The sequence below is a fragment of the Catharus ustulatus genome (assembly GCF_009819885.2).
Source record: "Catharus ustulatus isolate bCatUst1 chromosome Z unlocalized genomic scaffold, bCatUst1.pri.v2 scaffold_26_arrow_ctg1, whole genome shotgun sequence".
In the NCBI taxonomy this organism is placed as follows: domain Eukaryota; kingdom Metazoa; phylum Chordata; class Aves; order Passeriformes; family Turdidae; genus Catharus; species Catharus ustulatus.
In genome coordinates, this window is record NW_024879445.1 from 406233 (window position 1) to 415893 (window position 9661).

Sequence of the window (9661 nt, forward strand, 5' to 3'; positions counted from 1 at the left end):
CATTGTGTGCGTTTGGGGCAGGTCTGGTCTAATCCGAATCCATCCAGGCAGAAAACAAGGAGGAGGGAGCAGCGGCAGTGCCGAGGGCAGCGCGGCCGCAGGGATCGGGAGGTGCTCGGGCTGACCACAGGGTGCCCACGGCCACAGGAGGAAAACTCGGCAGGCACCGAGGGATTTGGGACGGGGGAAGTTTGACAGAGACTCCTCTATTCACTGTCCAGAACGCACAGGGGCAGGCGAGGTTTGGAGCGATGGGCTGAGTGATGTGGGCACAGCACAGAGGGACAAACCCAGCTGAGCCTGGGTCAGAGCTCCAGGGGCTGATCCTGCTGGGCTCTCCAGAGCTCTCCACATCCCCGCTGTGCCCCAGCCTGATGTGGGCAGCTCCTCCAGCCGCCAGCAGCACGACTGCATCCTCCGTGGGATGAAATCCCGGGTGCGGACGGGCCGGGAGGGGTCCGGGATGGGGAGCACGGCTGGTCTGAGCCGAGCTCTCCTGGTTCCAGCCCCAACCTCTGCTGGCATCGCGGCTGCTGTGGGAGGGCAAACCAGAGGGTCTGCACCGGGCAGGACGGCCCCGCCGCTGTCCTGGTGTTGGAGAGGGGACCCCCGCCCCTGGGGTGTCCCCCAGCCCCGGACAGCCCCAGCCCCCGCCCGGCTCTCCTCAGGACAGCTTGGAAACGCGCCGCCTCCTCGACTCCGCTGCCAACTCGGAGCCCATTTGCATTGGATAATTATTTTCAATTAAGTGATAACGATCGTGTTCTGAGCAGAAATAATCTTGTCCAAAGGCCAAACAGTTTATGCGGTGTCGGAGCCGAGCCCCGTTATCGGTGCGGGGCTGGGCGGGCAGGGGCCGCCCCTCTCCTGCAGCCCCGCATCCCCCGCATCCCCAGCTCCCCCATCCCCGCATCCCCCCAGCTCCCACATCCCCCGCATCCTCCCGGCTCCAGCAGCAACGCATCCCCGCATCCCCCGAGCTCCTGCATCCCCGCATCCCCCGAGCTCCTGCATCCCCGCATCCCCCGCATCCCCCGCATTCCCCGCTCCTGCATCCCCCTCTCCCACAGCCCCGTATCCCCGCATCCCCCCAGCTCCAGCATCCCCGCATCCCCCGCATCCCCCGCATCCCCCGCATCCCCCGCATCCCCCGCTCCTGCATCCCCGCATCTCCCCATCCCCGTATCCCCGCATCCCTCTCCTGCATCCCCGCATCCCCCCCGCTCCTGCATCCCCATAGCCCCGCTCCAGCAGCCCCGCATCCCTGGCTCCTGCATCCCCACAGCCCCGCATCCCCGCATCCCCCCAGCTCCAACAGCCCCGCAACCCTGGCTCCTGCATCCCCACAGCCCCGCATCCCCGCATCCCCCCAGCTCCAACAGCCCCGCAACCCTGGCTCCTGCATCCCCCCATCCCCGCATCTCCCTCATCCCCACATCCCCCCAGCTCCTGCATCCCCGCATCCCCCCAGCTCCAGCAGCCCCGCATCCCTGGCTCCTGCATCCCCACAGCCCCCGCATCCCAGCATCTTCACAGCCCCCACATCCCCCGCATCCTCACGGCTCCAGCAGCCCCACATCCCCCGCTCCCTCATCCCCCCTGCTCCAGCATCCCCACTCCTCCATCCCCGCATCCCCCACCCCTCCAGCGCTCGGCTCTGTCCCCAGGGGTGCCGCCGCCGCTGCGGGCTCTTTGCGGGCTCATTGCGGGTTCGTTGCTGGCTCATTGCGGGCTCCGGGGGAAGGAGCCGCGCTCGCCCGCTCCCCGGTGCCGCCGGTCCCGCACCCGGCACAGCCGGAATCGCGCTCAGCTCCTGACACCCAAACACGGAGACTCCAGGGATTTCCCAGGAGGGGACCCTGCTGAGCATCCCCTGCAGGAGCTGCCCCCGCACCCCCGGCTCTGGCTGCGCCCCTCGCCCCCGCACCAGCCCCGGCCCCTCCGGGCGGGCAGGGCCGAGTGCGGGCGCTTCAACCCCTGCAGGGCTGGCACCATCGCTCCGTGACTCTGCTGAGCTGCCGGAGCCTCTCTGCCCCCCGGGCAAGGCGGGACCACCCGAGCCGGGGCACCAGAGCGGTGACACCAGCCCGGCTCCGCCGCGGGGCTCGGTCCGGGGGGAGCCGCGGTCCGTGGAGCTCCGGGGAGCGAGCGGGGCTGGAGCACAGCCCAGGGCTCTCACAGGGCTGCCCCACGGCCTCACAGCCCGGAGAGCTGAGCTCAGAGCACAGCTGGGCTCGCCCGGACCTCACCCCGCGCTTCCCTGCAGGAACCCCGGGCTTTTTCAGTGCCAAGTCCAGTCAGTTGGGAAGATTGGGCTGCGGAGCTCCTGCAAGTGAAAAATAGCAAATCCAATATCTTTTTAGTGGTGTTTTTATATTCAAATTAGACATAATCTCCATGAATAAAATTACTGTTCCCAAAGGGATCATGCCCAATTTAAATGTATAAAATGTCATTAAAAGGGCGCTGGCTTGCTATTAAAATTTAACTCCAGCAAACCCCCAATGTCATTTGTATTATAGTTTTACAATTAAGCCAGAGATGTTGGAAATAATAGTTTTGATGTACAATCTGGTACCATACAGTAGGAGCACATTGTTCCTGGGAAGCTGCAGCCGGACCTATCGCTGGCGACACGGCCACCAGCCGCGGCTCCTGGGGCAGGGCACAGCCCGAGTGGCACCAGCTGGGAACGGGGCCCTGCCCCTCCCGCCCGCCCTCGGAGCCACCTGAGAGGGGCAGCTGCAGAGCTGGGGGTCGGCTGGAAGGGAAGGATGTGAGCGGGAGGCTGGGGCCTCCTCTGCTTTGGGGCCGGGCCAGTGAATGGACGTGGGTCCCCTTCCTCTTTCCCCCTTCCCTGGATGTGGATCCCCTTCCCCTTTCCTCCTCTCCTTTCCCCTTTCCTTTTCCCCTTCCCATTTCTCCTTCCCCCTTCCCTTTTCCCCTTCCCCATTCCCTTTCCCCTTCCCCTTTCCCTTTCCCTTTTCCCTCCCCCTTTTCCCTTTCCCCATTCCCTTTTCCCTTCCCCTTTCCTCTTCCCCTTTCCCCATTCCTTTCCCCTTTCCCTCCCCCTTTCCCCTTTCCCCTTCCCCTTTCCCCTTCCCCTTCCCCTTTCCCCTTCCCTTTTTCCCTTTCCCTTCCCCTTTCCCCTTTCCCTTTCCCCATTCCCTTTCCCCTTTCCCTTTTTCCACTTCCTCTTTCCCTTTTCCCTTCCCCTTTCCCTTTCCCTTCTCCTTCCCCTTTCCCCTTCCCTTTTTCCCTTCCCCTTCCCCTTTCCCCTTTCCCTTTTCCCCTTTCCAGTTTCCCTTTCCCCTCTCCCCTTCTCCTTTCCCTTCCCCTTTCCCCTTCCCCTTCCCCCTTCACCTTTCCCCTTCTCCTTTCCCCTTTTCCCTTCCCCATTCCCTTTCCCCTTCCCCTTTCCCCTTTCCCCTCTCCCGTTCTCCTTTCCCCTTCCCTTTCCCCTTTCCCTTCCCCCTTCACCTTTCCCCTTCTCCTTTCCCCTTTTCCCTTTCCCCTTCCCTTTCCCCTTTCCCTTCCCCCTTCCCCACTCCCCTCTCCCTCCCCCATTCCCTTCCCACTTCCCCTTCTCCTTTCCCTTTCCCCTTTCCCCTTTCTCCTTTCCCCTTTCCCCTTTCCCTTTTCCCCTTCCCTTCCCCCTTCCCCTTTCCCCTTCCCCTTTCCCTCCCCCTTTTCCCCTCCCCTTCCCTTTCCCCTTTCCCCCTTTCCCTTCTCCTTTCCCCTTCCCCTTTCCCCTTTCCCCTTCTCCTTTTCCCTTCCCATTCCCCATTCCCCATTCCCCATTCCCCTTTCCCCTTTCCCCTTCCCCTTCCCCATTCCCATTCTCCTTTCCCTTTTCCCTTTTCCCATTCCCCTTCCCCTTCCCTTTTCCCCTTCACCTTTCTCCTTCCCCTTTCCCCTTCCCCTTTCCTTTCCCCTTTCCCCTCTCCCTTTCCCCATTCCCCATTCCCATTCCCCTTCCCCTTCCCTTTCCCCTTCCCCTTTCCCTTTCCCTTTCCCCATTCCCCTTCCCTTTTCCCCTTCACCTTTCTCCTTCCCCTTTCCCCATTCCCCTTCCCCTTCCCCATTCCCATTCCCCTTTCCCCTTCCCCTTTCCCAGCCCCGGGTCAGCCCCAGCTCCTTCACACCAGCGCTGTGCTGCGGCTGCTCCCGCGGGAGCTCCGCGCTGCTCTCCAGGGCAGGGCTCCCCTCGGGACGCTCCGCTCATCCCTCCCTGCGGTCCCGGAGCAGGACCAGGTGATGCAGGAGGTGGCGGAACCCCCACGGTTCTGGCCCAAACCCTGGTGGTCCTGACCCAAACCCTGGCGGTCCTGCTCAGGGCTCAGCGATGTTCCCAAAAAATGCGGAGACCGCAGAGCTGGGGAGGGCTGGCAGGAGCTGGCGTTTGTCACAGAGCCCTGCCCTGGCTCGGACAGCTGGAACCGGGATCTGCTGGGGAAAAGAAACCGGAGCGACCTCCCTGGAGCGCTCCCAGCTGGCCCTGGGGACCAGAGCTGTTCCTGCCCCGCAGCCCCGAGCTGGCACCAGCCCCTGGAGCCCGCACAGAACCCGGGAAGGGCGGCGCAGGAGCAGCCCGTAGTAATGTGCCAAATAATTACTGTGCATTAAAGGGTATAATGCATATTCAAACACGCATTTAACTTTCAGAGCAAGCAGGTGAGTGAATACTCATGTTATAAAATACACGTATTTAAGTAATGTGCAATTAATGGGGCAAAACAGTCAAAACTATTTATTACTTCTGGGAACAGAACAACTTTCCAAGCATTTTAATTACTGCAGCATTATTTTGGAAACAAAGATAGCATTCAGTCTTCCACATTCTCTCTCTTTTTCCCTAAAGAACCAGAAAAACTGTGTTAGAACCCATTACTCCTGCAGGAGTAGGAGGGAAATGCTGAGGGGAAAAAACACCACGCAGAGCCCTGGGAAGGGTGTGATGGAACAAATTACAGCGGCAGGAGAGCAATGAGTAACTCTACAAAATAGATCTTGGATGTGCAATTTCTATAGAATGGAATGGGATGGAATGGGATGGAATGGAATGGAATGGAATGGAATGGAATAGAAATATAGAATAGAATAGAAATATAGAATAGAATGGAATGGAATGGAATGGAATGGAATGGAATAGAAATATAGAATAGAATAGAAATATAGAATAGAATGGAATGGAATGGAATGGAATGGAATGGAATAGAAATATAGAATAGAATAGAAATATAGAATAGAATGGAATGGAATGGAATGGAATGGAATGGAATAGAAATATAGAATAGAATAGAAATATAGAATAGAATGGAATGGAATGGAATGGAATGGAATGGAATGGAATGGAATGGAATGGAATGGAATGGAATAGAAATATAGAATAGAATAGAAATATAGAATGGAATGGAATGGAATGGAATGGAATGGAATGGAATGGAATGGAATGGAATGGAATAGAAATATAGAATAGAATAGAAATATAGAACAGAACAGAATAGAATAGAATAGAATAGAATAGAATAGAATAGAATAGAATAGAATAGAATAGAAATATAGAATAGAATAGAAATATAGAATGGAATAGAATGGAATAGAATAGAATAGAATAGAATAGAATAGAATAGAATAGAATAGAATAGAATAGAATAGAATAGAATAGAATAGAATAGAATAGAATAGAATAGAATAGAATTATATGGGGATTGAGGAGCAGGGATTTGGGCTCTGCACAGCCTGGGGGATGTGCAGGGATTGGGGAGCAGGGATTTGGGCTCTGCACAGCCTGGGGGATGTGCAGGGATTGGGGAGCACAGATTTGGGCTCTGCACAGCCTGGGGGATGTGCAGGGATTGGGGAGCAGGGATTTGGGCTCTGCACAGCCTGGCACTGCCACGCTCGCCCTCCTGGCCCTGCTGCTGGCCATGCCCAGGCAGTGGCAGGTCCCAGCACCCCACAGCTGCACAGGGGTGTCCTTGCCATGTCTGTGAGGGTGGAGGGGCTCCCCAGCCCCACACTGTCCTCCCAGGAGCTGTGACAGGCAGGGGACAAGGAAAATGCTGCTCCTATGCCAGCCCAAAGGGACAGGCTGTGCCCTGGCTAGTCCTGACCCGGATTTCTATGCTGGAAGCCACGCAATAAAATCTTTGTTTGCTCCCCACAGCTCGCTGTGGTCCCTCCTGGACCCTTCTGGGGACCCTGGGGATCCCCCTGGGGCCTTTCTGCTCTGCCCTCTGCAGAGGGAGGAGCCCCTGTGCCTGCCCAGCTGCTCCCCTTGCTCCACACCCAGAGACCCAAACCCTGCACAGCCCACCCCCGGAGAGCTTGGCTTCCCCAGCAGGGAACAGCAGCCACTTAATTAAACACATCTCTTTCCGTTCTCGAGGAGCTTTCTGAATTTATGCTAATAGCCCAGCGCTGCTGAGTCGTGGGCTGACAACACACCGGGTCATATTTTGCATTAAAATACACGAATCCAAAATGAAAATATTGGCAGGTTTGGCACCCAGCAGTCCGGTGGGGAAATGCCCTTCCCAGGCATTTCCAACGGGATGCTGGAGCAGGTCAGAGCGGGCCTGGCTGCTCCCACAGCACACGGCCACATGCAAAAGGTCCCCTTTAATTCTTGAAAGAAAAGCAGTTTAATCATTGTGAGGAACTATACCTTCAGGGTATCATTTCAAAAATACAGGCAGAGATTAGGAGGGATTTGTGAGATTGTGTTTATTCCCAATTTAAGTGCTTTCCATAAATTAATTATAAAGCAAGCCCAAACCAGTCAGAAGTACACCGGGAAATTCTCAGAGTGCTCGTCATTTTCATGCACTAATATTCACGCCATCTGCCTGCCTTTTTTCTGCATTTTGTCTAAATACTCTGTGGTTATCCCCGTCCTGCTGTGCCTGGTCCCTCTCCCCTGCCCCAAGCACTGCTGGGTTTTCACTGAGAGCATCACAAAGAGGAATTTGTGTTTTGGCAACTGCCAAGAAGTTGTTACCCTGCAGGCACGGGCTGTGGGTTTATTCCTGTTTGCAGGGGTCACCAGTGGCCTGGACAAGTTCTCACCCCACAGGCTGCACTGGTCACTGTGGATTCACTCCAGGCAGAGCTTTTGGCCTTGTTTTAAAGGCCTCTTTAAGCATAAAATTAAAATATCACTCCTAGAACAGCATCGTTTCCGCTGCTCCCGGATACAAAAATCCCAGCTACGCCCTGAGGAGGATTAAAGGAACCAGTGTGGTTGAAATCCCAAATGGGAACAATATGTTTTGTCTGTCTGCAGGAAACCTCTGGAAACGCTTCAAATACACCCTTGTATATTTAAAAATGCCCTTTAAATGTACTCTTGTACCAACAGCCTGTTTCCAGCATGATTGCTGCCACCAGCCCAGGTGGGATTTCACTGGATGATGGGATCCTGCAGAGCCTCAGGTGGCAGGAAAGCACCTGGGGGAGGTGGGGAGGGAGGAAGGAAGGGGTTTGGGACACAGACCCCTGGACTTTGGGGTCTGAAAGCTGCTGGGGGGAGCAGCACAGCCAGCCCCTGTGCAGGGGACACGGCTGAAGGGCCCTTGTCCTGGTTTGGAGGACAGGTGTGTGCTGAGAAAGGCAGGAGCTTCTCTTTGAAATGGAGAATGTAAACCCCCTCCCTCCAAATTATTGTAATTTTGAAATCAAGGGGCTCTCAGGCAAAGATGTGGGAATTAGGAATAACAGTTCTTTACCAGGGAAATTAAAATAGAAATACAGCACTACAAAGAACAAACCCCAAACCCTGACACAGTCAGAGTACAACCTGACACCCATCAGTCAGGCAGGGTGTTGGCAGCAGTCCCATCCCATGGTGGCTGCATCCTCCTGCAGTGACAGATGTGGCTCAGTTGGAGCAGTGCTCCTGTACAAGGTGCAGTTTCCCTCCGGAGCTCCAGTGGTGATGTGGAGAAATCCGGTTTTCCTCTGGAGTCCAGTGGAGAAAGGGGCTCCCTTAGTGTCCCAAAACCTCTGTTTTTATCTTGGTAAGAAATGTTGGGCTCTTCCCCCTGGCTGGAGCAACTCCCAATGGGATGCAGTAATTTTATCAGTGCCACAGTGGGACTCAATGGCCATGAGCAGAAAATGACTGGCTGGAGGAAGGATGGGTTGTGAAAAGACAAAGAACACTGCCCTGCCTGGTTTCAATGGATGGCCCATTAGCAGAATATCTCCCAGGGAGATCAGGATCACTGCCCCACCCTCAACAGACGGTGATAAATGACAGAACCTTTTATCACACCCTGTGTTGTAGCCCAGGACAGCCCCGAAGGGGGAACACCCCGGGGAGCTGCCGGCTGGGTGAGGGCACATGGAGCAGTGGCACGGCCGCGCTGGTCCCTGCTCCAGCAGCCCCGTCCCTGGGAGCACACAGCCACAGTGGAATGGGAATGCAGGGTGCCCATCAGCCAGCAAACACCCCCGGGGAGGAGGATAAACCGGGCACGAGTCCTGCCGGACCTGCTCCCAGCACCAGCCCTCAGCGCCCAGCCTGCAAAAATCCCAGGGAATCAACCTCGGCCTCTGCACTCCCCAGGGAGCCACGGCTCCTCCCCAAAACTGGGATGGGATGGGATGGGATGGGATGGGATGGGATGGGATGGGATGGGATGGGATGGGATGGGATGGGATGGGATGGGATGGGATGGGATGGGATGGGATACAGGGATGGGATACAGGGATGGGACACAGGGATGGGATACAGGGATGGGACACAGGGATGGGATCCAGGGATGGGATGGGATAGAGAGATGGGATACAGGGATGGGATACAGGGATGGGATACAGGGATGGGATCATTGGGATGGGATACAGGGACGGGATACAGGGATGGGATACAGGGATGGGATACAGGGATGGGATACAGGGATGGGATCCAGGGATGGGATGGGATAGAGAGATGGGATACAGGGATGGGATACAGGGATGGGATACAGGGATGGGATCATTGGGATGGGATACAGGGATGGGATACAGGGATGGGATACAGGGATGGGATACAGGGATGGGATGCAGGGATGGGATACAGGGATGGGATCCAGGGATGGGATGGGATAGAGAGATGGGATACAGGGATGGGATACAGGGATGGGATGGGATAGAGAGATGGGATACAGGGATGGGATACAGGGATGGGATACAGGGATGGGATACAGGGATGGGATGGGATACAGGGATGGGATGGGATGGGGGTGGGAGCACCTCCCGCTCCTGTATCCTCTGCAGAGATGCCGTCTCAGCCTGGGCAGGCTGGAGTTTCCCTTAGAGAGGAAATCTGTTGGCTCCTTCTGTCCCGCCCTGGCATCAAGCTCCAGCTGTGCTCCAGCTGTGCTCCAGCTGTGGCATTCCCAGCCCTGCCCTCCCCACGGGCGGGATGTGGCAGGGTGGAGCGTGCAGGTGTCCCATTGCCCGTTCCTCTCCCTCCCTTCCAGCTCTGAAAGGTTTCCAGTTTCGCAGCGCTGGGGCAGTCAGGTCTGCTGCACCCGGAATTTGGCATTTACTGTGCGCGGGTTTCATCCAGAAAACCCCAAACGGGAACGAGGGATGGTTTTCCAGAGCCGGGCTCCCCAGCTCAGCAGCACAAAACAAACTTCCAAGCAGCTGTTGGAAAAATGGAACCAATTCT